Here is a 25,923-nt window from a genome sequence, read left to right as displayed (position 1 = left end):
CCTAATTGTGCTTGCGGGGGTTGAGCTTTGGCTCTTTGGTCTGTGTGTTCGTGTGTTCGTATACAAGTTTAATTGTTCGTATTTGAAGCCAAGTGATTGTGTATATATTTTTCTCGCACGAAAAATATTGATATCGATGCATTTCGTTGATTTAATTTTGCGTAAGATAACTTGGAAAGGAATTATAGATGTAAATACCTGCATATCTATGAATACAGATATCAGTCGATATATTAATAAATCCGTATGAAATACGGGTTTGTGAAATCCGTGTGGTCAGTATGTTAGAAATCTTATAGACTGGTCAGTACATTTGAAGGTCTTTATTCTTGCTATTCTGTTTTCGAACTCCGATATTCCTAGTGGATATAGACGCCATTCTTCGGTTGTCATAGTTCCACGCCCTTATATCCCAGCTCCTTGTCCTCATATCCCAGCTCCTTGCCCTCATATCCTAGTTCCTTGCCCCTCATATCCCAGCTCCTTGCCCTCATATCCCAGTTCCTTGTCCTCATATCCCAGTTCCTTGCCCTCATATCCCAGTTCCTTGCCCTCATATCCCAGTTCCTTCCCCTCATATCCTAGTTCCTTGCCCTCATATCCCAGTTCCTGACCCTCATATCCCAGTTCCTTCCCCTCATATCCCAGTTCCTTGCCCTCATATCCCAGTTCCTTGTCCTCATATCCCAGTTCCTTACCCTCATATCCCAGCTCCTGACCCTCATATCCCAGCTCCTTGCCCTCATATCCCAGCTCCTTGTCCCTCATATCCCAGCTCCTCATATACCTTCCCTGTGCAATGTCATACGGGCTTACGACTTCTCATAATCACCTCACCATCTTTACTCGTTACTAATCACTGCCTAACCACTCCACTAGTACGAGAGTTCACTCATTCGCTGACCAATCAGCAATCTTAAGTGAACACGAGAGTAACGGATACAGTCTTCTCAAAGACTGTATACAGTCTTTATGTGGCCTCATTTGTCACGTTTATTTTTTTGCAGTGTGTTGTCTATGTCAACTCCGCGAGACAGTCCAGAAGAGGACAGGGGGACTAGAGGACAGTTACGCTTAGTGCCAGTGTGAGTGCCAGTGCCAGTGTGGGCCAGCACCCCTCTCAGTACACGTTGGTGACACGAAGCAGTGACATAATTAATCAATGATCCAAGAGCCTGGTGCTATAATGTGGGAGGTAGTTAACCCCCCCCAAATCCAACCCTCCTTCCTCCCCCCCCCCCAACCCTCCTTCCTCCCCCCCCCCTTCTGCGTCGTCTCTTGCAGAGGACGGGAGGGAGACCAAGAGCTAAAGTACGTAGCAATATAGTGGCTGATGTGAAAATGAGACCTTTACACCCCCTATCCCACCTACCCCTATCCCACCCGAGATGTTGGGACGGTATGTCATTTGGAGCTCCGCCCCCCCCCCCCCTCCTCTTCCCTCTCACCTCCTTCTCTCTCCCTCTTCCTCCTTCTCTCCCTCTCCGGGGGGCGCACAATGCATCATCCTCCAACGCTGACAAGGCCCCACATGGGTGAAACACACAAAAAACTATCCATTAGTGAAATTACTCGTGTTTATCACAGTACACTCCATAGTCTCCTTTATAACACCAAGCAACATACGTGCAACGGTAGGCACAAAAGGGGCGGATGGGGAAAAATAAAGAATATGGAACAAAAAAAAAAGTCGAAGACGTTAACAGAAGGGGGAAAAAACGAAGACTTTTTTTTTTCCTCCAATCCTCTTCTGGCATTGCTGATCCTTTATCACCGGTTGGCGAGGCGCGTGAAATCCCAGACTCCATAAAGCGAAAATCCGTCAACAGCGCGACTCAGCGAGGATTAACATTGGCATAATGGTGGTGATGATTCTCATGGTGAGGGGGGCCGGCGCCCCCCTTCCTCTTCCTCGCCCACCGTCTCTCTCTGTTTTCCTTTGTCTCCTCTTGAGGATCTCTTGGGGGTCTCTTCAGTCTCTCCTTACCAGCAGAAAGAATCCCCCAGAGCCCATCAGAGGCACGTAGTGTGTGTGTGTTGGCCTCAAGGTGCTGCTAGAGAGAGCACTGAAGTGTTAGAAATTGTCTCCTCTCTCTCTCTCTCTCTCTCTCTCTCTCTCTCTCTCTCTCTCTCTCTCTCTCTCTCTCTCTCTCTCTCTGCTTCCTTGTTATGTCTCAAGTCATTCTGTCCGTAATCGAGTCTGTACTTGGCTACACTTTTATGGGTTTCAGTCTGTAAGTTTTTTTTTCCCCTAGATGTATCATTCTCTCTTCCTATCTTGATTTCTTTGTCTCATATCCTCACTCCATCCCGTTTTTTTTACTGTCTCTCATTTCTGCTTCTTCCTTTCTTCTGTCTCACTCGTGATTCTGTCTTTCTCTCCCTTTTGTAATTCACCCTTAAGTCTTCTCCTCTCCCCATTCTCGTTCCTCTTTCTCCTCTTGCTTCTTCATCAGGCAAAAGCCACCAGAGCCAAGGTGAATTATTGGTACCACTGGCACTCTTGCTCTAACCAGAGCCACCACTACACACTGTGTATGTAGGGAGCCATCCCAGGACGGGGGCCATTCACGTTCATCTTGGGAGGTGGGAGTTTTGAGAGTGAGTTTAGAGAGAGAGAGAGAGAGAGGGAGTTTTAGAGTCTAGAGCTCTAAGAGTCTAAGAGCCTCTAGATTCTAAGAGCTTCTTAGACTCAACAGCATCCCCAGGATGCAGCATGCAGTTGCTGTCTATCTTCAGGGTACCTGTTTTACTGTTAGGTGTACAGAGGCATCAAGTGTAAGAAACTCTGGCGATTTGTTATTGTCTCGCCTGAGAATCGAACCCTGTTCCTTGGCCTTCGTGTGAGAGAGAGAGAGAGATTCGAAAATCAAGTGTTCTGGTTGATTATAAATCCAACGTAATATCAAATAATTATATGTTTCTATATCACTATGGTATTTATTAATGTTGATATATAAGAATTCTTTGATTCAAAATGTAGCCAATGTGTGTAGTGTTACATGTTAACAGCAAGATTGCTTGTGTAGCTTGTATATGTACATTATATGTGACAGACAAACGCTTAAAACAGGTTGTTAAACACAGTGCGGGGGCGAGTCATGACTCTAATTCTAATCCTGGAGCAAGTGTTACAGAGTTACAATCTCTCCAAGTGTTTACAAAGTCACAATCACCATCTTCCCTAATCCGTGCTCTAAGACAATGTATAATAGAAACATTTAACATTTTACCCAAACACACTACTGCATTTCCATCATACTAGTTCGTCCCCAACGTCTCTCTCTCTCTCTCTCTCTCTCTCCTCTAGTCTCCCATCTTCCCCATCATCCTGCCTCTCTCCATCCCCCCTCTTCCACATCCTAAGTTATCCATTATCCAGCATCCTCATAGCCTCTTAGATGCTGTATCAAACTTTACTTTTATCCTTATAAACGACGAAGCTTCTCATTTGTGCCTCTCTTACAATGGCAGTTTTATTTTCCCGCATATCTTTACCCTTTTTATCTTAATCTCTTTCCTCATTCCTTTGAAATTGAAATAAGTTTATTGTGGTAAAATACACACAAAGGGATGAGGTAGCTCGAGCTATTCTTACCCCGTTCAGTACATCGTGTTAATACATACATAGACACACAAACAATAAACATATTGCCAAACATTCTTGAGAGATAAACATCTCCTAATTCTCATTCCTTTATTCTGTCCTTTCTCCGGCGTCCTTCCCGCCACCCTCCTGTAGCCCCTTCCATCGTCTCAGCCTCCGCTGTGAGGGAGCACGTTGATGAACCTTGATCTTGGCAGGCCATTTTCCCAGTTGACTTACGGGCCTCGTCTCCATCAGCATCACCACCGGTTTCTTGGGGATTATCTCCTGAAGATGCGCGCGCTTTCTCTACATCCCTACCCCTCCTCCCCACCGCCTCTTTCTCTCACCCCTCTCTCTCTCCCCTCTCCTTCGTTCCCTCTTGTGCGTCTATCTAACACAGTATAAACAATTAATATCAATTTAATCTTACCTGTCAATGGTCGTTAAATAGACGGCTGTCGCTGCTAACTCCCACAGCCTCTGTAACACAAGAATAAAAATAAATAAAAATATATATTGGTATATATACATTGTGTGTATATGTGTGTATATGTGTGTGTGTGTGTGTGTGTGTGTGTGTGTGTGAATCACGACAAAATTAACTATTCCTAATATATAACCAGAATGTATGACGCGACATACATCTGTACAACTGGACACGTAATCCTGGGTTCGATTCCCGGCGCCGGCGAGAAACAATGGGCAGAGTTTATTTCACCCTGTTGCTCCCTGTTACCTAGCAGTAAATAGGTACCTGGGAGTTAGACAGCTGTTACGGAATGCTTCCTGGGTGTGTGAAAAAACTCATTAGTAGTTAGTAACAGTTGATTGATTGACAGTTGAGAGGCTGGCCGAAAAGGCAGAGCTCAACCCCCGCAAGCACATCTAAGTGAATACAACTAGGTGAATACACATTCAACACAGCACCATTCACAGAACAACCTCAGAACGCTATCTTATTTGCGTCACAGCCGTACACTTGCGTCACAGCAGTTCATCTGCGTCACAGCGGTACACTTGCGTCACAGCGGTACACCTGTATCACAGCGGTTCACCTGCGTCACAGCAGTTCATCTGCGTCACAGCGGTTCACCTGCGTCACCGTAGTTCACCTGCGTCACCGTGGTTCCCCCTTGCGTCACAGCGGTACAGCGTCACAGCGGTACAGCGTCACAGCGGTACACAAGACTCCTTACCTCCCACACTAACCAGCCAACAGTACACAGCGGTTAATACCCACCTCACCCTCCGTTCCCTCTCATCTATATAATTGGTCGCTGGAGATCAATTGGCGTGTGTGATTGGTTAATTTGTATCTCCCGATTCACCTGACTGGTCACTTTGGGGTCAATTAATACCGTGATTGGCTCTCCCAGATTGGTAAATGTTTAAATAGCAGATTCCCCTCATTTAATGATTTTCCCCTTCTTAATCACGTGTGATTTTCCCCTTCTTAATCACGTATGTGGTTTCGTAACTCAATTTTGAAGAGTGACGCATTAGAAACACGTATTTTATCCTTTTTAAGTGAACTACTTGAACAATACTTAAGTAAAAAATGAATTACTTTAGAAATAATACCGGGGAGTATATTTACAAAAGTTCAGGAGTAAATACATTCAAAACGGGGCTCTGATTAATACATGGAGGGAGGGATGGAGCAGGGGAGAGGGAGATGTATGGAGGGTGATGGAGGGGACAGTGATGGAGAAGCCAGTGAGTGCGTGCGTGCGTGCGTGAGTCTGTAAACTTAGTACAAGCTCAGCAAATTGTACATATATATATATGTATATGACAAGGAATTATTAACGCTATGGAACGGGATCGAACTTGCGTATATCCCTGTCGTATAGCCTCCAATATCTCCTCACTGATTTATCAACTTCTTGTGGTATAACATTGTGTTGATACCCCATAAACACGAGAAGATGAAAATTAAGAAAAAATCGATGTCACAAAATATCAATAGGAAGTGTGAGGGGAAAGAAGCGAAGAATGAGGGGATAGTGGGGAAGATGTGAAGAAATGGGGAGGATAGGATAAGGCAGAGGAGAGGGGGAGGATAGAGGATGGGAAGGATAGAGGGGGTGCTAAGGAAAAGGCAGGGAAGGCTGTAGGGGGAAGGGAATTGTAAAGGAAAAGGAGTGTGATGAGGGGAAAGGGAAGTGTGTAGATAGGGGGGAAATGATTGAGCAGAGGGGTAGGGAGTAGGGGAAGGTGTGGTTAGAGGCAGGGGCGTGGTTAGGGGAGGGGATAGGAATGGTAATGGTGGGAAAGAGGGGAGAGTGCACTTGAGAGGGGAGTAAGGGAGCAGAAATGTAAGATGGGGAAGGGGAAGGATGTGAGGGGAGGATTTACGGAGGAGAGGATTTAAGGAAGAGAGGATTTTAGGAGGAGAAAGAGATGCATTTATGAGGGAAGAACGAGAATTAAAGGAGAAGGAATAAGATATAATACGCAATGAACAGCCAAAGCTTGACGTCAGAAAATAGTGAACACAGAGAGAGAGAGAGAGAGAGAGAGAGGGGACATGTAAAAGAGGGGGAGGGGACAGAGAGATTAGAGAGGGGAGAGAGAGAGGAGGCGGGGCATAAAGTGCAGTAGAGGGGACACGCCACAACGTGCATCCCCTCATCTCTCAGTCAACAGAATAGGGAAGCGATTGGCCAAAAGTTTAGATTGGAAATGTGAAGGGGATTACCTCAAGTAGAGAGGCACTGCTGCCAAAAGCCACCAGATTATATATATATATATTATATATATATATATATATATATATATATATATATATATATATATATATATTTATATATATATATATATATATATATATATATATATATATATATATATATATATATATATATATATATAATAAATCGCTATACGATTGTAGGACACACATTGGGTCTTTCTAAGCCAGCAGGCGGTTTATAGATAGTTCTTGACTTTAGAAAAGATATTGATATTGTGGGTTTTTTTATGATAAGAAAGGCTAGGCTTTCCACGGAATCTTGGCAACAGTGGGTAGCCCAGAGTGGTTCCAACACCCCCACCTCCCCCCAAGACAGACACACGCGCGCGCGCACACATGCACACACTCACACACAAGGAAGATGTCTTTGTTAAGCTCCCTGAATGTATGTACTTAGGAGTTCTCATCAATCCTTGAACATACTAATTCCCTCTTTGGTGATTCGAATATTCCAATTCACTCGTGTGTGTGTGTGTGTGTGTGTGTGTGTGTGTGTGTGTGTGTGAGAATCTGTATAAGAGTGTGTCTGAATGTCTGTCAAGAATTGAAGGCCAGGCGCTTGGACCTGGCCACACCCAAATTAGCAGAGGGAAGGGTCTGGGGTACAGGATCAACATAGGCTGGTCTGGTTGGCCAGAATTCAAAAGGGAACAGCGTGTCAGGATCACATTCAGACCTCCAAGACAATTTTTGGCACTGCCCTCCTGCTACACAGCTAAATATTTTAAAATTTTATCCTATTATTCTTTCAAATTTTCACTGTGGTTAGTCATATATATATATATATATACAGTCATCGTCTGCCCTTACGAACATCCTATTCTCAGTACAAGCTATTTTATTATTTAGGACAAAGGAGAAACAGTTGATAAACACAGGAACCAGAGAGATAAGAGAGGCAGCCAATAAGCACCCGATATGACCTTTAACTTCAGTGCAGTGCAACAGAAAGTACTTCTCACTCTGCAGTATATAATGACTCTCAGTTCGTGACAAACGAACTTATAGAACAAAATGAACAAATGCTGAAGAACAAACGAACAAATATTGCATCTAAAACTAATCAATTCTGCAAAAAGAGTTGAACGAATACTGTTAAGCAAACAGGTATACTTAACAAAACAAAATTAGCAAATTCTGCAAACCAAACACTAACAAAATTGTATTTTAATAGATTCCTAATACACGAGAAGCCCATAAAAATACAATAAACTCGACAATGACCCTTATAACATGGTAAATTAAACCATTACCTCTGCAAAGATAATTAAACCACAGGTAATTACAGATAATTATAATCGGTTTATTGGCAGTTAAAATTGCTCACTCAACAGGAAATTTGTCAGTATAAGTTCATACGTTAACCTTAGGCATAGTATAAGTTCAGAGGTGTCCTTTGACCTTGCTTAAGTTCATAGTTCGCCCCTTTTTTTTTTTTTTTGCATATATTTGTGACTTTTCAGTGAATGTGTGGAGGCTGCAAGATGTGGGATCTCCCTAAATAGAAGAGAATGAGATGCATTCATCTCCTTCACATCACGACTGTACATAAGATGCTCATTCCTAAAGGCGCAATTTTTTCTCACTCATTTTGGGTCGTGTTATCTATCCCATCAAATAATTAATAAAGTAACATTGCTGATAGTTAATTAACAGACCGAATAAGGTACAATTGGGGGGCGTTGTCAATGACGTTATGAAACAAGAAATAGAAATATGATTCAAGAAATAGACCTCTGAGGAGGAACCAGCAAAATCATTGATGAAATACATACTTGCAGACGTGTATTAAATGCAATGGAGATTGGAATATATGAAAAGTATGCTTACAGACATGAGTAGTGACACGACAAGAAGAGATGAACATGAGCTACTTCACGAGCATCAACCCATTTGGATTGACGTACGTGAAGGAACAATATTGAAATAGACTGTGGACAAAAGGACTGAAGGATGATGCTGATAAGAACGTTATCTCAGAAGACCATCAGTCAGCACAGCAACAGAGAGAGAGATACCGTTAGGGGGTCCTCGCCAACACGACCTCGTGGGATTTCGAAGAAGAATTTGGGAATAAAATTGATGTCAGTTCATGGGTGGGGGGGGGGGGTCTTCTTATCAGGCCGTGATAAACTCGATTGTTTCCATCATACCTGAGCCGCCCCTGACAAGATTAAGGGGTCTCGTTAAGCGGGAATCAACACGAAAAAATCTCGAGACAGCGAGAAAAATGGAAACAGGAAATTGAGTACAATGGGCCCCTATCGTCACGGTATTTTCACGGACGCCACGCACACGGACGCCACGCGCACAGACGCTATGGACACAGGGTCGTATAAAACCATTTCAGCATCGCACTACTACAAGGGCACACATTGGGTGGCATTTAGATCACACTACACCTACGCGAGACCAGTCAGAGAGTATGCAGCTCCATATCGTGGGACCCCTCATCTTAAAAACACATAAGAAAATTAAAAAGATTCAGAAATTTGCAACGAGGCTCGTTTCGGAATTGCTAGGAACGGGCTATGAAGACTGAAAGAACTAGATTTGACGTCACTAGAGAAAAAAGGAGAAAGAGAGGAAACATGATAGAGACATACGAAATACTTAAGGTGATTGACAAAGTGGGAAAAGAAATGTTCCAAATTAATACAAAAATGAGGTGGCATGAGTGGGAAGTTTGAGAAATCTTAAGAGTCCTTGAGATGTTTGAAAATTTTCTTTTGAAATAAGAGTAGTGAGAAAATGGAATGAGTTAAATGAACAGGTTGGAGAAGCCAACTCCATTTGAACTTTCAAAAAGCCCATATAATAAAGGAATTAAGGCAGGAATCTTAGACGGGCTCGCCATGGCCCGTGCTACATGTCCATTTCGTCCTGAGTAGCTAAAGCTGAAACAACAAGGTAGGAATCATTGCATTAGACAACTATAGCGGCTAGGAAGTTGGGGTCAAAAGTTAAACCTCGATCCTGAGGCCTCAAACAGGTGTGTACACAGACAAACATCTGTTTTTCTCGATTCTACCCACTTAAATGCGGAACACAATTAGCAAAACAAACGAATAAAAAGATCCCACAAACACACACACACACCACATCTCTTGAAGTGACCCACATTTCAATTCTACCCAAACAAACAAACTCTCTCGGCTTGTTTTTAATCCAATTACTTACTCCCTTCCATCCCCAGGTCCCCCCATTCCTCGACCCCCAACCCCTCTCCTATCCCTTCTCCTACCACTCCCCCCCCCCCATCTCCCACACACCTCCCTATCCCCCCACCCCCTCGCAGCGTTTGTGAAGGCGAAACTAACCCCATCATCAAACACTTTAAAACTATATACGCACCCTTGATACAGACCACTAGAGCTCATTCTCACTCCACACACACACACACACACACACACACACACACACACACACACACACACACACACACACAGAGAACGAGGGTTTAAGTCACTGTAGGTCCTATTACCACGACTTGATGCCTGTGCACTGTTCTCACGCTTTCACTGCACTCACTACCCATCACACCAAGGGCTGTCCCACCTTGTCACTGCTTATAATGTGCAGTCGAGTAATTCACTGCAAGCGTAGACTGCGCTCCCCCTTCTTGAGATTATCTTGAGATGATTTCGGGGCTTTAGTGCCCCGCGGCCCGGTCCTCGACCAGGCCTCCACCCCCAGGAAGCAGCCCGTGACAGCTGACTAACACCCAGGTACCTATTTTACTGCTAGGTAACAGGGGCATAAGGTGAAAGAAACTCTGCCCATTGGATCATTATAATTGGAATATTTCACTGCCACTAGAAATCCATGCAGAAAAAATATATTTGCAAGCATCTATTAATGTGCAATTTCTCTCTGGGTCACAGCGTAACGATTTATTTCACTGTCGCTGGAAATTTGCAACATGCAAACATGCATTTGCAAGCATGTAGCATTTTGGCAATTTTTGTATCATGCAGTCAAGGGCCGCCTTGCATTGTTCACCCTCGCCATTAACACGGAGGACACTGTGCCATTATATAGTCCCATTGTCATTATTTAAATGACCCATTACAGGTTTTCATCACAATCAAAGGTAGGTCAGGCGGCCGTGTGATTTCTCTCTCTCTCTCTCTCTCTCTCTCTCTCTCTCTCTCTCTCTCTCTCAGCTTCCATAATCATCCCTCACTATCCACCCTTTATTCCACTGTTCCACACCTCATTGTCCATCCGTACCATTCCACGTCCTATCATTCCACGGCAGACTATTCCACGCCATTCCAATCTTCTTCACACCATTCCACCCTGTCATTCCACACCCCTATCACTACACAATCTACCATTCTCCACCAAACTGTTCCATTCCACCACACGATAAATAATAACCTGATCCATCGCTACCAACATCATAAACTTCTTATGACCAGAAAGACGTAAAGCTTACGTTTATAATACGTTTTTCCCCACGTTTAGACGACGTATCTCCCACGTTTAAACGACGTATCTCCCACGTTTAAACGACGTATCTCCCACGTTTAGACGACGTGTCTCCCACGTTTAGACGACGTGTCTCCCACGTTTAAACGACGTGTCTCCCACGTTTAAACGACGTGTCTCCCACGTTTAGACGACGTGTCTCCCACGTTTAGACGACGTGTCTCCCACGTTTAGACGACGTGTCTCCCACGTTTAGACGACGTGTCTCCCACGTTTAGACGACGTGTCTCCCACGTTTAGACGACGACGTCTCCCGTGACACGTTATGCACTCCTGTGGAGATCGGACGACATCTTTGGAGATAAGTTACAGCATCTTCGCCTCTTCCTTCCCACTCGTGCAGTACCAGTTGGGCGTCGGTCTGTCAATACCTGTGACAGCAAAGGTCTCTCCCCTGGAGGATGTTAATTCCCCCCCCCCCCCCCAACAGGTGGGGAGGATATGGGAATTATCAGGAGAAAGTACCGAGCCATTACTACCCTATAGCACTTGGAAGGGGTCAGGATAAGACTTTGGGATGGGACGGGGGAGAAGAAATGGTGTCCCCCAACCACTTATGGACGGTCGGGGATTGAACGCCGACCTGCATTTCCAACGAAGTCGTCAGGTAAAGCCGCTGAAACGCCGAATGGATGACGGGGAATAGTGGAATACACAGTTACATGAGTTCTGTCTCAAGCCTTTATAATGGCTTTATCTACCTATCCTTCGTATATTTATATGCCCCTAGCCCCGTCCACTAACACCGCCCGCCTGTCCTCAAACCCTTCTAAAAGCCATATGTTTAACACTTCTCTAACCCTGTCCATGGAGGACAGAAGAAAATGTATATATTCTGATTAGCATTGTAAATGTCTGGCCACGTCTGTGGTAGAAAATAATAAAAATAAAAATAAAAATAAAAATAAAGCCTTTTAAAGGGGCCTAAAAGGGCCAAGGAGTCGGTGAAACATACCAACGGAGTTAAGAAAAGACGAAAAGCGATTATCATCACCGTTAAAGGCGGTATCGGGAGCGGCCGCGGCTGACCCGTGGGGGGGGGGGGTTATTGTGTTCCCGTTCAGTGAAGTGCAGACCATCATCTTCCAATCTGTGAAGATCACACACTTCTCTCTCGTTCTCTTTCCACCGGCCGCTACCGATGGTGTCTTCCCTCCACTACTTCTCACATTCATCAGCTGCAGTCTGGCTTACTGTGTATACGACAAGACACACACACACACACACACACACACACACACACACACACACACACATACACACACACACACACACACACACACACACACACATTGACAGTTGAAAGGCGGGCCGAAAGAGCAAAGCTCAACCCCCACAAACACAACTAGGTGAATACACACACACAGACACCTGTTTGTGTATGAATGTATGTGTGTGTGTGCGCGTAGGAGTCATACAGGGACTACGTATACCATTACCAGAGCACATAGCATATACTGTGAAACATAAAGGAGGAGGACAAGGAGAACCTCTTTAAATTATAGAGAAAGCAGGACAAGAAGACACAGGTGGAAATTTTGAACAGAAAGGCATCGTAGAAACGTAAGGAAATACCAGGATCCTGTACAGGTGGCCAACTAGCGTTGGATGCACTGGAATAAGTTGTGGAAGCCACCTCCATCCATAACCGAATTCGACAAATGAACTCGAGCGTTGGATCAGCATTTTTCTAACACAGCAGATACATATTAGCATAGGTAATATGGGTGAGGCATATAAAGAGCGCGGACTAAGTTTCTTGTGGTCATTCTGATAGGTAAGGACTCACAGGTAAAAAAAAAAGCACCCAGCAGCACCACTACCACCACCACTACTTCCATCACAACTATCAATATCATCACCACTACCAGAACTACCACCACCACTACCACTACTCCTACACTAATTTACCACACCAAAGCCGGACCAAAGAGCCAAAGCTCGACCCCCACAAGCACAATTAGATAAGTACCACCACCATCACCACCACAAATGCTATCACCAAAAGCCACCACAACCATCACCACTACTACCACCACCACTACACCACCACCACAACCACCACCACTACACGACTACCACCACCACCACTACACCACCACCACCACCACCACCACAACCACCACCACTACACGACTACCACAACCACCACCACTACACGACTACCACCACCACCACTACACCACCACCACCACCACACCACCACCACCACCAGCACCACCACTACACCACCGCCACCACCACCCACCACCACCACCCACCACCACCACTACACGACTACCACCAGCACCACCACCACCACTACAGCACCACTACACCACCACTACACCACCACCACACCACCCACCACCACCACACCCTGGCCAGGTACACCAAGACGGGCCCCCAAAACCCTTCCTTACTCATAATGCATCGTCCGTTTCCCATAACCACACACTACAGTCATTAGCGTCGTCTTGGTGAATATCTCCACAAAGTGAGCCCCTCTCTAAACCTCTATGTATTCATTACAGCCCCCTTTCATTATCCACTTTGGATCCTGATATAATGACAAATCCGATGCCTGTATTTCAGGATACTCTACTGCCATACATCATACAGAAACCCCATAGGATGTAAGGTATGCCTCCTGTGGCATGCCTATTGTGTCATGCCAGACTAAGCTGTTAATATTTCACCGTTTTTAATGCTCCTTTATGCCACGAGGGCAATAGAGGAGCAATGAGAGGATAGCCATAGTTATTCCCAAATATGTGTAGACAATTTGCATCTTTACTTATAGGCGAATAATGAATCAGTTGTTTAAAGAGTGATAACTGGTGAACTACTTGCGTATGGCAAGCTCGCTAAGGCTCTGGTAGCTACAGTGGTGCCGATACTTCTTAAGAATGTCGTCTTAAGTATTCATTCCTACCAATAGAGGAGTCAATCATATACAATTAAACTAATCAGGGGGTTCGAATAGGCAATGGAAGAATGAACTATAGCTTCATTTTACTCTCTGGTTTAGACTAAGGATTTGTCTAGGCTAATGAGCGTGGCAGCGCTGGGCAGGTATAAGGGTGACTGTTCAACTACCTTCAAAGAAACGACCTCTGGAATTCGTACCTGCTGGCAGCTCTAATCGTGATTAACCCTCTCAACATTTATCTTATAAACATTTTACAAGTTTTGAGATATCCCCATAAAAAAAAAGAGAGAGGATATTTGATCTCCAAGACGCATCGTCGATTTGTAAACACGTAGGAAGAGGGAAAAATATGAAGGACTTAACCTTATTTATTATTAACATCTTTATTGACAAAATTAATTACAATTCTGCCTAATCAGAGAATTTTGATAGTCTTATTAAAGTGAGGATAATGCTAGTATTCACTGTCACGCAGGACAGGACTTAATCACGACGACTCGAGCGGGATGAAAGTGACTGGAATCTATAAACTTAAAAAAAGACTCGCAGGATATGACAAATGCGAAGCGTCGAAGACTCATCCTAATCGGATTACAATACCCCCCACTCTACGCGTCTTCCAACTCTCTTCGATAATCCTCCAATCCGTTTAAGGCACTTTTTGTACCCGCAATTATTTTCTTAAACCATGTTTATCGGTGCGCCATTCAGGCCCTGAGGAGTTAATGATGTCTTTGGCCACTTGTTGGGACCCAAAGAAGGCTAACGCCTATTGTCTGGGCGTCGTGGGGGAGAGCTTAGACCCGCCTGGAGGGTCACGGCGCGTTTTCTTTTGTAAGAAACTGGACTTTAGGGACATGATGAAAGGCTGATAGATTGTCAATTGTAGCCTTGGTACTTTACCTGTTGTGTGTCTCTGGAAATAGATATATTCGCCTTGTTAGCGGTGGTTGATTGGTTGAATCGGGTGGTTGAATCGAGAATTATCTCTGATATGAGATAGAGAGATATTATGACTGAGAAAGTGGAAGAGGAGGGGGGGGGGCTGACAACTGAGTAGACAGCGTTTCAGATTCGTAGTTCTGAGGTTCCGGGTTCGATCCCCGGTGTAGGCGGAAATAAATGGGCAGTTTCTCCTCACCCTGATGCCCCCCCTGTTCACCTAGCAGTAAATGTGTACCTGGGAGTCAGATAGCTGCTACGGGCTGCTGCTTCCTAGGGGGGGGGAGGGGGTGTAACAAAAAAAGGAGGCCTGGTCGAAGACCGGGCCGCGGCGACGCTAAGACCCGAAATCATCTCAAGAATCTCAAGAAAAATGTAAAATCGTAAAATCTCTAAGTTTACTACGGGTTTAGCTCTTTGGTCCCGCCACTCAACAGGTAATCTACTGGTGTACAGATTCTTAAGCTTCTCGAGCTCTATCTCATCTACATTTGAAACTGTGTGTGTGTGTGTGTGTGTGTGTGTGTGTGTGTGTGTGTGTGTGTGTGTGTGTGTGTGTGTTTACTAGTTGTGTTTTTGCGGGGGTTGAGCTTTGCTCTTTCGGCCCGCCTCTCAACTGTCAATCACACACACACACACACACACACACACACACACACACACACACACACACACACACACACACACACACAACTGTGTGTGTGTGTGTGTGTGTGTGTGTGTGTGCGCGTGTGTGTGCGTGCGTGCGTGTGACTACAGGAATGTGAGCTCTAGCTCTTCATGCCCCTCCTACTAGTCCCGTCGTACCTGTTACGTTATAGCTAAATTATTCTGATCAAATTCTTGGCCGATCTTATCTTTGAAGTAAGATCGAGGCAGCTTCCACAACTTCTTTCAAAACATTCTACGTTATGACCGGCCGTTCAGGGTCCGAGTATCTCCTTACATTTCTTCGACTTTGTCTTTTTCGGCGCCCGCGTATGTGCTATAGTCGCAATTTGTCTCAACTTAAAGAGGTTGTGTTTGTCAATGTGTGTGGGTGGGAGTGGGTGTGGGTGGGAGTGGGAGTGGGTGTGGGTGGGTGTGGGTGGGAGTGGGTGTGGGTGGGAGTGTGGGGTAAACTCACCTAGTTGTGCTTTCGGGGTTTTGAGCTTCGGGGCTCTTTGGTCCCGCCTCTCAACTGTCAATCAACTGGTGTACAGATTCCTGAGCCTACTGGGCTCTTATCATATCAACATTTGAAGCTATATATGTAGTCTGCCTCCACCACATAAACCACACACTCAAACACACATACACATGTATTTGAGTGTGTTTATGAGTGTGTATCAACATTATATTGCCACCAAACTGGACCTGCCCCCTTAAAAAAATAATGAAAACTCAATTTACAGAAAACCTGCAATTCTCCACAATCTCCAAGTGCCTAGCGAGAGATGGGGACCCCTGGCCAGTAATACCACACCGCACACGACGATGTCCGTATAAATCAACATCATTTAATGGTCGTAAATATACCAGGTACTTCCTGTAACCGTCGCCTCTCTGCGTCACAACCTAACCACAAACACAACCATGCCACCTTTGTCCCCACCACCTCCACCACACTCGGTGGGAAGGACAGGGTTGTGACCGTGTTCACACACCCACACAACCCCCTCTCCTACAACCAAACCGCTCAACAAACAGGTTGCTGGGGGGGGGGGTTTCACGTAATTGTAACCAATGTTGCAAATGCAGCAAGCAAGCAAGCACACACCACACACACACAGACACCACACACACACACACACACACACACACACACACACACACACACACACACACACACACACACACACACACACACCACACACACACACACACACACACACACACACACACACACACACACACACACACACACACACACACACACACCACACACACACACACACACACACACACACACACACACACACACACACACACACACACACACACACACACACACACACACACACACACCACACACACACCACACACACACACACACACACACCACACACACACACACACACACACACACACACACACACACACACACACACACACACACACACACACAAAATGTAGATATGCTGGTTAGCATTGTAACTGTGTAGCCACGTCTGTGGTAGAAAATAATAAAACAAACACACACACACACACACACACACACACACACACACACACACACACAGGCGGGACCACAGAGCCAGAGCTCAACCCCCACAAGCACAATTAGGTGAGTACACACACACATCACTTCTGGGGGGCCTCGTGGCTGAGTAGATAGCGCTCGGGGGTCGTAGTCCCAAGGCCCCGGGCCACGTGAGTGTTTACAAATTAGTAAGCACACATTCCCAAGATGCAGCTCGCAGCAGTTGACTAACTTCCAGGTATTTTTTTTTTTTTTGCTGTTAGGTGAACAGGCGCATTAGGGTGAAAGAAACTCTACCCATTTGTTTCTACCTCGGCCAGGAATGGAACCTGTGCGATTACGACCCCCGAACGCTGTCCACTCAGCCACGAACGCCTGCGTGCGCGCATGTGCGTGTGTGTGTGTGTGTCTGTGTGTATTCACCTAGTTGCGCTTGCGGGGGTTGAGCTCTGCTCTTTCAGCCCGCCTCTCAACTGTCAATCATCATCTATCACTAACTAAATTTTTTACCCCCCCCCCCCCTAACCCCAGGAAGCAACCTGTAACAGCTAATCTCCCAGGTTCCTATTTACTGCTAGTAACAGGGGTCATCAAGATGAAAGAAACTTTGCCCATTGTTTCTCACCGGCGCCGGGAATTGAACCCCGAACCATAAGATTTCGTGCACAGCGTGCTGCCCACTCCACCGACCTCCCTGTGTGTGTGTGTGTGTGTGTGTGTGTGTGTGTGTGTGTGTGTGTGTGTAAAAGAATGTTAATTAAGCATTTCGTTAACAAAAAAAATACTTAAAACTAAAGGAGCTATCCAATAGACCCTCTATAAATATACAGAGAATCATTATTATCATTTAACTATCAACTCGAAACAAAAAAATGAGGTGTTAAAAAACCCTTTTCACAGATTCATTAGATCTCTCAAACACGTCATTCCCAGACGTTGAAACAAAGGGGGACTCAGCTCCGTTGTCATCACACGTCAGTGTCACAATGTTGTTGTTGTTAAAGATTTAGCTATTCAGGACGGAGTGTCCATGTAGCACGGGCTATGGTGAGCCCGTAAAAGTGTCACAAAAAGGAGAATATATATATACCATTTACACAGCCACAAACGCCTAGCTGGTCAACAACTTTACATAAAAAAGGGGGTGGAAGGAGTGCCAGTCAAAGAATTTCCTGTTATTGTCTTCGACAAGGGGAAAGGGGTGGGAGGGTAAATAGTAGGATGATAGATCTAGCATTGTGTGTTTTCTTGTCTGTCATCCTTTCACTGGACGGTTTGGTCATTAATTTAGTCAATTATAGCTTGAGAGAGAGACAGACAGACAGAGAGACACAGATATGCACACACACTTAAACAAAACTATCGTTTCAGAGCTCACTAAAAGCTATTGAAGGTATTGATATCGAAGCTTCAAGATATGGAAGCTATCTTCAATTGTAACTTAGCATCACATGGCAGCTACTGGAAGGTAGTTGTGCTTTCTGGGTTCGAGGCCCACTGGTGGGTGTTGTCTAGAGTTTCTTAAACTTCACTTGTGGTTTAGGCAAGTTAGTGCATAAATATATATATATATATATATATATATATATATATATATATATATATATATATATATATATATATTATATATATTTATATATATATATATATATATATATATATATATTTAGGGTCATTGGAGACTCGAACAGAGGCCCCCTAAAAGAACGAAACCGTGACCATACTAGCCAGCCCATGAATACGAACGCTCTCTGATTATCCTAGTGAATCAAATGTTTATTAACACATTGGTATATCTTTTATCGTGGCTATCACTAGTGAGCACCACAAGGCGCCTGCTCTTTCACTGCTATCACCCTCGGGTACACGACAATAATGTCAACTTTCAGTTACTACTACTCAGTTTCCCTCGGTACAAAACTATTTCACTGTTTCAACACGACAATGATGAGGCGGTTATAATTTCACTGCCAAGAAACATCCTTTGCACTTCACTATCACTGTTGCTAACAGAAAAAAGTAAATTAGTTATCAGTTAGTTACTTTTGTAACTCAATTTAGTTTTGTTGATCTTAGTGGGACAATACTAAGATGTTAACATGAGTAAGATGTCAAAATCAGTAAGATATCGTAAGACACTCATCAGCATGCTATCTTACCACCATACTTGATTTAGATACTTGATATTTGATTTAGTCATTTAGATACTTGATTATACCCCATACCCATCCCGTGGACGGTGGTGGACCCCATACCCATCCCGTGGACGGTGGTGGACCCCCATACCCATCCCGTGGACGGTGGTGGACCCCATACCCATCCCGTGGACGGTGGTGGACCCCCATACCCATCCCGTGGACGGTGGTGGACCCCATACCCATCCCGTGGACGATAGTGGACCCCCATACCCATCCCGTGGACGGTGGTGGACCCCCATACCCATCCCGTGGACGGTGGTGGACCCCCATACCCATCCCGTGGACGGTGGTGGACCCCATACCCATCCCGTGGACGGTGGTGGACCCCCATACCCATCCCGTGGACGGTGGTGGACCCCCATACCCATCCCGTGGGCGGTGGTGGACCCCATACCCATCCCGTGGGCGGTGGTGGACCCCATACCCATCCCATGAGTGATTGAGGTGCAAAGGAATACACAGCCACATTATGGGTTCAGAAGCTGACCCCTAATCGTACATTTAGCTAAGCAAATAACGGTCTTGATAACGAAAATCTAAGAAGCAAAGAATCTATAACTTTCCAGATAAAAACATATCAATCATTCGTAAAACACCTTACCTTGAGGTTACCTAGAGGTGCTTCCGGGGCTCAGCGTCCCCGCGGCCCGGTCGTCGACCAGGCCTCCTGGTTGCTGGACTGATCGACCAGGCAACCAGACTGTTGTTTTCATCTACCATCTACCATAAGGTAGATGAAAACTCAACTTCTATTGGATGCAATGCTCTAACACACACATGTACCTTGGGCATGTATGTACAACGCGTATGTACAGCGTGTATATACAATATGTACACAGAGTATGTACAGCGTGTATATACAAGGAATATGTACACAGAGTATGAACAGTCGTATATGTACATAACATAAATAATGTTGAAGTGCACTATTCCCATCCATACCAATAGCGCAGACGATTGTCAAAACACTAAACATTCACTATTGCCACTTTTATCAAAACAAAAAAATCCCACCAATTAAAAAAAATAGTGATATGCCATGCTAAATTTTCAACACGTGGATATATATTGGAATACAGTAACATCTCCAATTTAATACATTTCATACATCATGTAAGATTTTGAAATGTATCACTATTTCATGATAATTTTCACTATGGACACAAGGATTTTTTTATGATAGTCGAGGACAATATAGAAGACACAGAAAACTTCCAGTCTGGTGTAATGAGGACTTTCAATGGGCCACAGAAAATATGATGTGCAATGAAGATGAGTTCTAGCTGCAGGCGATGAGTCACAATAACGTGGCTGAAGTATGTTGACCAGACCACACACTAGAAGGTGAAGGGACGACGACGTTTACGGTCCGTCCTGGACCATTCTCAAGTCGATTGTGAAAACGTCGTCGTCCCTTAACCTTCTAGTGTGTGGTCTGGTCAACATTAGTTCTAGCTACTGCAATATGGGAAAAAAACGAATATCTAACAACGGAAACGACATGCAAAACGCAGTCAAATCACACTATAGAACGAAAAAGCAAAATAAAGGAGCTCTGAGTAATCATGTCGGAAGGCCTTATCTTTAAGGAACACAATAAAGAAGCTGTCACAACTGCAAGAAAAATGGCAGGTTGGATAACAAGAACCATTCAAACAAGAGATGCTATACCAATGATACTTTTCAAGACGCTAGTGCTCTCGTGAGTGGAACATTGTTGCACAATAACAGACCCATTCATAGCTTCAGAGAGAGATTGCTGACCTGGAGAACATGCAGAGATCTTTTGCTGCTAGAATCCACTCAATAAAATATATAAATTATATGGACCGATTAAAATGCTTAAATCTGTACTATCTAGAGCTCAGGAGAGATAAGTAATAATTTACACTTGGAAAATATTAGGGGGACTGGTTCCAAACCTGCACACAGAAATAACACCACATGAGACCAGAAGGTATGGCAGGATGTGCAGAATAGTCCCGTTGAAAAGCAGAGGTGCAATAAGTACTATGAGAGAACTCTATCAACATCAGAGGCCCGAGACTGTTCAACACGCTTCCACTACACATAAGGGGCATAACTGGCCGACCCCTCACAGTGTTCAAGAGAGAACTATCAACATCAGAGGCCCGAGACTGTTCAACACGCTTCCACTACACATAAGGGGCATAACTGGCCGACCCCTCACAGTGTTCAAGAGAGAACTATCAACATCAGAGGCCCGAGACTGTTCAACACGCTTCCACTACACATAAGGGGCATAACTGGCCGACCCCTCACAGTGTTCAAGAGAGAACTATCAACATCAGAGGCCCGAGACTGTTCAACACGCTTCCACTACACATAAGGCGCATAACTGGCCGACCCCCTCGCGGTGTTCAAGAGATAACTCAACACCTCCAAAGGATACCTTATCAACCATGAGGCCTGGTCAGAGACCGGGCCGCGGGGATGTTGATCCTCGGAATCACCACAAGGTAGGAATTGTTTCAATGTGTGTGTCCTTAGTGAACAAATATATTACGGGAAACATAAATATTATTTTTGTTGTAATTCATGAACACTTTTTAATTAATGCAAAATTAAAAAAAAAAAAAACAACTGTAGCAAAAATAAAAAATAAAATAAAAATCCGCAAAAACAAGCAAATAATAAACAAATCCACAAGGGCCGTGACGAGGTTTCGAACCTACATCCGAGAGGATCAGAGGATTGAAACATATAATAGATCAAGCAAAATCAAACAATGAGTAAACAAACGGTTTGAACCGCAAAAATCAAAATAAAAAATGAATTTGAAGATCTGCCACAGCCTAGTTGATCATCGTATGTAATTATCTTATGAAGGGGGGGGGGGGGATATATCATAATTGGTCTGAAGCCGTGAACGCTCGGTATGATATAACCTCATTCATTTAGTGTTGTGTCGTGAGGTTCAGTTCCAGTAATCTTTCCTTATAGTCCTTTCTTTATAGTAATATATTACTATATATTACTATAATATAGTATATATTATAGTAATCTTTCCTAGTCCTCTCAGCTCGAGGACTAGCCTGGTGGCATACCTCTGAACCTTTTCTAACCTCTTTTTGTATCTGACTAGATGTGGACTCCAGGCTGGTGCCGCGTATTCCAGTATTAATCTCACATATGTGGTATACAAGATTCTGAATGATGCCTTACACAAGTTTCTGAAGGCATTTCTTATGCTTGCCACCCTTGCATACGCCCCTGATGTTATCCTTTTGATGTGGACTTCAGCGGGACAGGTCTGGTGTAATATGAACCCCCAAATCTTTCTCTCGTCCTGACTCCTTAAGAATTTCCTCTACCAGCTGGTAACTTGTGTTTGGCCTCCTGCTCTCTGTGCCTATCTTCATCACTTTGCACTTACTCGAATTAAACTTTAATAGCCATTTGTTGGACCATTCCGTCAGTCTGTCCAGGTCATCCTGTAGCCCCTTGCTGTCCTGTGTGTGTGTGTGTGTGTGTGTTTGTGTGTGTGTGTGTGTGTGTGTGTGTGTGTGTGTGTGTGTGAGTGAGATATTAATAATATTACTGATTAAATATGAATCATGTTTTCGAGGCCAACATGTCAGAGCATAACAACAGTGACCGACATGACGACATAATTAGTGCCAGGCATCTCACGCTCGGACCCTCCTGGCCCTCCACGATACATGATACATGGCCCAATTAATAATAATAATAATAATAATTCAATTATTTCCAGCCCCCACGACTCACTTCCAACTCTGCTATACATTTTCAGCTCTACTACACACATCTGGCTCTACTATACATATCCGGCTCTGCTATACATATCCGGCTCTGCTATACATATCTGGCTCTGCTATACATATCCGGCTCTGCTATACATATCCGGCTCTGCTATACATATCCGGCTCTGCTATACATATCCGGCTCTGCTATACATATCCGGCTCTGCTATACATATCCGGCTCTACTATACATATCCGGCTCTGCTATACATATCCGGCTCTGCTATACATATCCGGCTCTACTATACATATCCGGCTCTGCTATACATATCCGGCTCTGCTATATATATCCGGCTCTGCTATACATATCCGGCTCTACTAAATACACGTAGCCATCTCTCTATCACATCGCCAGAACAAAATCCACAAGTCAATATATATAGATAAGGATTAAGTAACACAGTAAAGGCTTCAGATAAGGAGGAAAGAAGGTGTTAAACTCCACGGCACTGGGGAAAAAAAAACCAAGGGAGGCATGATTACCACATACATAATACTCATGGGTATAGGATTGGAAAGACAAGGCCAGACTGATATGATGGTACAGATGAAAACTATGTACCCCAATTCGCCTACAAATGATGTGTTCAGTCATAATCAATAAATGGAAGCGCAATTCAGAGCTGTAGGCAAAGTCTAAACTTTAAATGTAGATATGACTGAGCCTAATAGGCTCTGGAACCCATGCTTAGCAGTCAAGGGCCGAGTGTCAGGATCCAAGAGCTGTAGCTCATCCCCTCACACAAGTACAACTAGGTGAGGACACTTGAGAGCACCAGCACTGCCCATCACTTTTAAACAAACACACATCACACACCATACACACATCACACACCATACACACACCACACACATGCACACACCACACACATGCACACAGTTTCAAATGCATATGTAATAGCAGAGAGGCGGGACCAAAGAGCCCAAGCTCACCCTTCGCAAGCACAATTAGGTGAGTGCACACAGACACACACACGCACACACACACACACACACACACACACACACACACACGCACACGCACACACGCACACACAACTCACTCAACTAAGAGGCATGAGTTATGAGGACAGACTGCGTGAACTGCACCTCACGTCACTGGAAGACAGAAGAGCTAGGGGAGACATAATCACCACATAGAAAATTCTCAGGGGAATGAATTGACAGGGTAGACAAGGATGGATTATTTAACACGGGCGGTACACGCACAAGGGGGACACAGGTGGAAGCTGAGTACCCAAATGAGCCACAGAGACATTAGAAAGAACTTTTTTCAGTGTCAGAGTAGTTAGTGAATGGAATGCACTAGGCAGTGATGTGGTGGAGGCTGATTCCATACACAGTTTCAAGTGTAGATATGATAGCCCAGTAGGCTCAGGAACCTGTACACCAGTTGATTTACGGATGAGAGGCGGGACTAAAGAGCCAAAGCTCTAACCCCCGCAAGCACTGTCCAGCCTGGCTTGTCACCCCAGCCCTACCTTCTCACAAATACTTGTTCCCACATCCTAACAGCATCACTTCAGCTCATCTCCCACGTCCAGAGAGCATCATCCCCATCTGTGGCATTCTTACAGCATCATCTCAATTTATCCCCAGCGCCTGCAGCTTCTTAGATCTTCCCTGAGGCACTAGGTATTATCTCCTGTGTGTGTGTGTGTGTGTGTGAACGCCTTCTAAGTTAGTGTTTACCTTTCACAGCTCTCTAATTATGTCACGGGAGATGATGGCAGCAGTCATATATCTATCTGTTCCCTTCAGCAAGCCGCACACACCTTAAAGATCATTTCTCTTGGTGGTCCAGGATTTGGTTAGAATTATGTCGACACAAATTGGTCAAATTACTCTGTGTCGTGGGTGTACATTTAGCCGTATTATTTCCTTACAGCATTTCACTGTTACCTTTAGAATAACCGAACTGTAATCTCACTGCTCCTTAGCGCAAATCTTTGCTAATATCGGGAAAATGTTTTGGAAATTCCCGAAAACACATGGGAGACGATAGATAAACACCTGACCCCCACAGACGGTATCAAGGCGAGAGTGGACGGGATATTATAATGTAATTATTATATTATTATCATAATGTAATTATGGACACGTCGGTTAGGTCGACCCAGCGGTTGATCGGCACCAGGCACCTTCCCGCCTCTGCTGCTCCCTCCACAGTCTTCACTTCACGCCAAATATATAAACACCCAAAAACTTGAATAGCCGCTGTTCGAGAAACATTTTACAGCTTTGATGCTCAACGCGGGAGAGAGCGGATGGCGTCTCTCTAGCGGCGACGCCCTCCTACCCCCCCAACTAATTCCCCCCCCCCACCCCTCACCCCTTCCCTGCACCCCTAACTATGCCCCATCTCCCCCCTACCGATACTCCTCTCTCTCTCTCTCTCTCTCTCTCTTGCTCATCCGACGCCGTCTCGGTCCCGCCACCTACCATGACAGACTTCTTGTCCTAGTTACAGCTCGCGAGGGTATGAGTTTTATTTTTTGGGGGGAGGGGGGTTTGCCGGCGCAAGTTGGTTTTCAGGCTGAGTGGAGGTGGTGATGGTGGTGGCGGAGTTTAGCTAGACTGTAGCCGCCGCTGCCACCGCCGCTGATGGCCTAGTACGCTCTCTGCTTTGGGCGGCGGCTGCGCCTACCTCCCTCCCTCTCTCTCTCTCTCTCTCTCTCTCTCTCTCTCTCTCTCTCTCTCTCTCTCTCTCTCTCTCTCTCTCTCTCTCTCTCTCTCTCTCTCTCTCCAATCTATCCGTTTTTCTATGCAATGTCTTCCTCAATTTTCAAGCACCTTACGCATTCTGGAAAATATAAATTCGCTTGGCCACCACAGCAAAAAATTAACGATTTATATACTAAACATTGTTTATCGAGGTATTCAGACGTTGAAAAATATTACTTTCACTGCCCAGACTTCCCATAATATATATATGTATATATATATATATATATATATATATATATATATATATATATATATATATATATATATATATATATATATATACATATATATATATATATATATATATATATATATATATATATATATATACACAAACAGG

This window comes from Procambarus clarkii, chromosome 52, assembly GCF_040958095.1.
Source record: "Procambarus clarkii isolate CNS0578487 chromosome 52, FALCON_Pclarkii_2.0, whole genome shotgun sequence".
Classification (NCBI taxonomy): Eukaryota; Metazoa; Arthropoda; class Malacostraca; order Decapoda; family Cambaridae; genus Procambarus; species Procambarus clarkii.
This window is presented reverse-complemented; position numbering follows the sequence as displayed.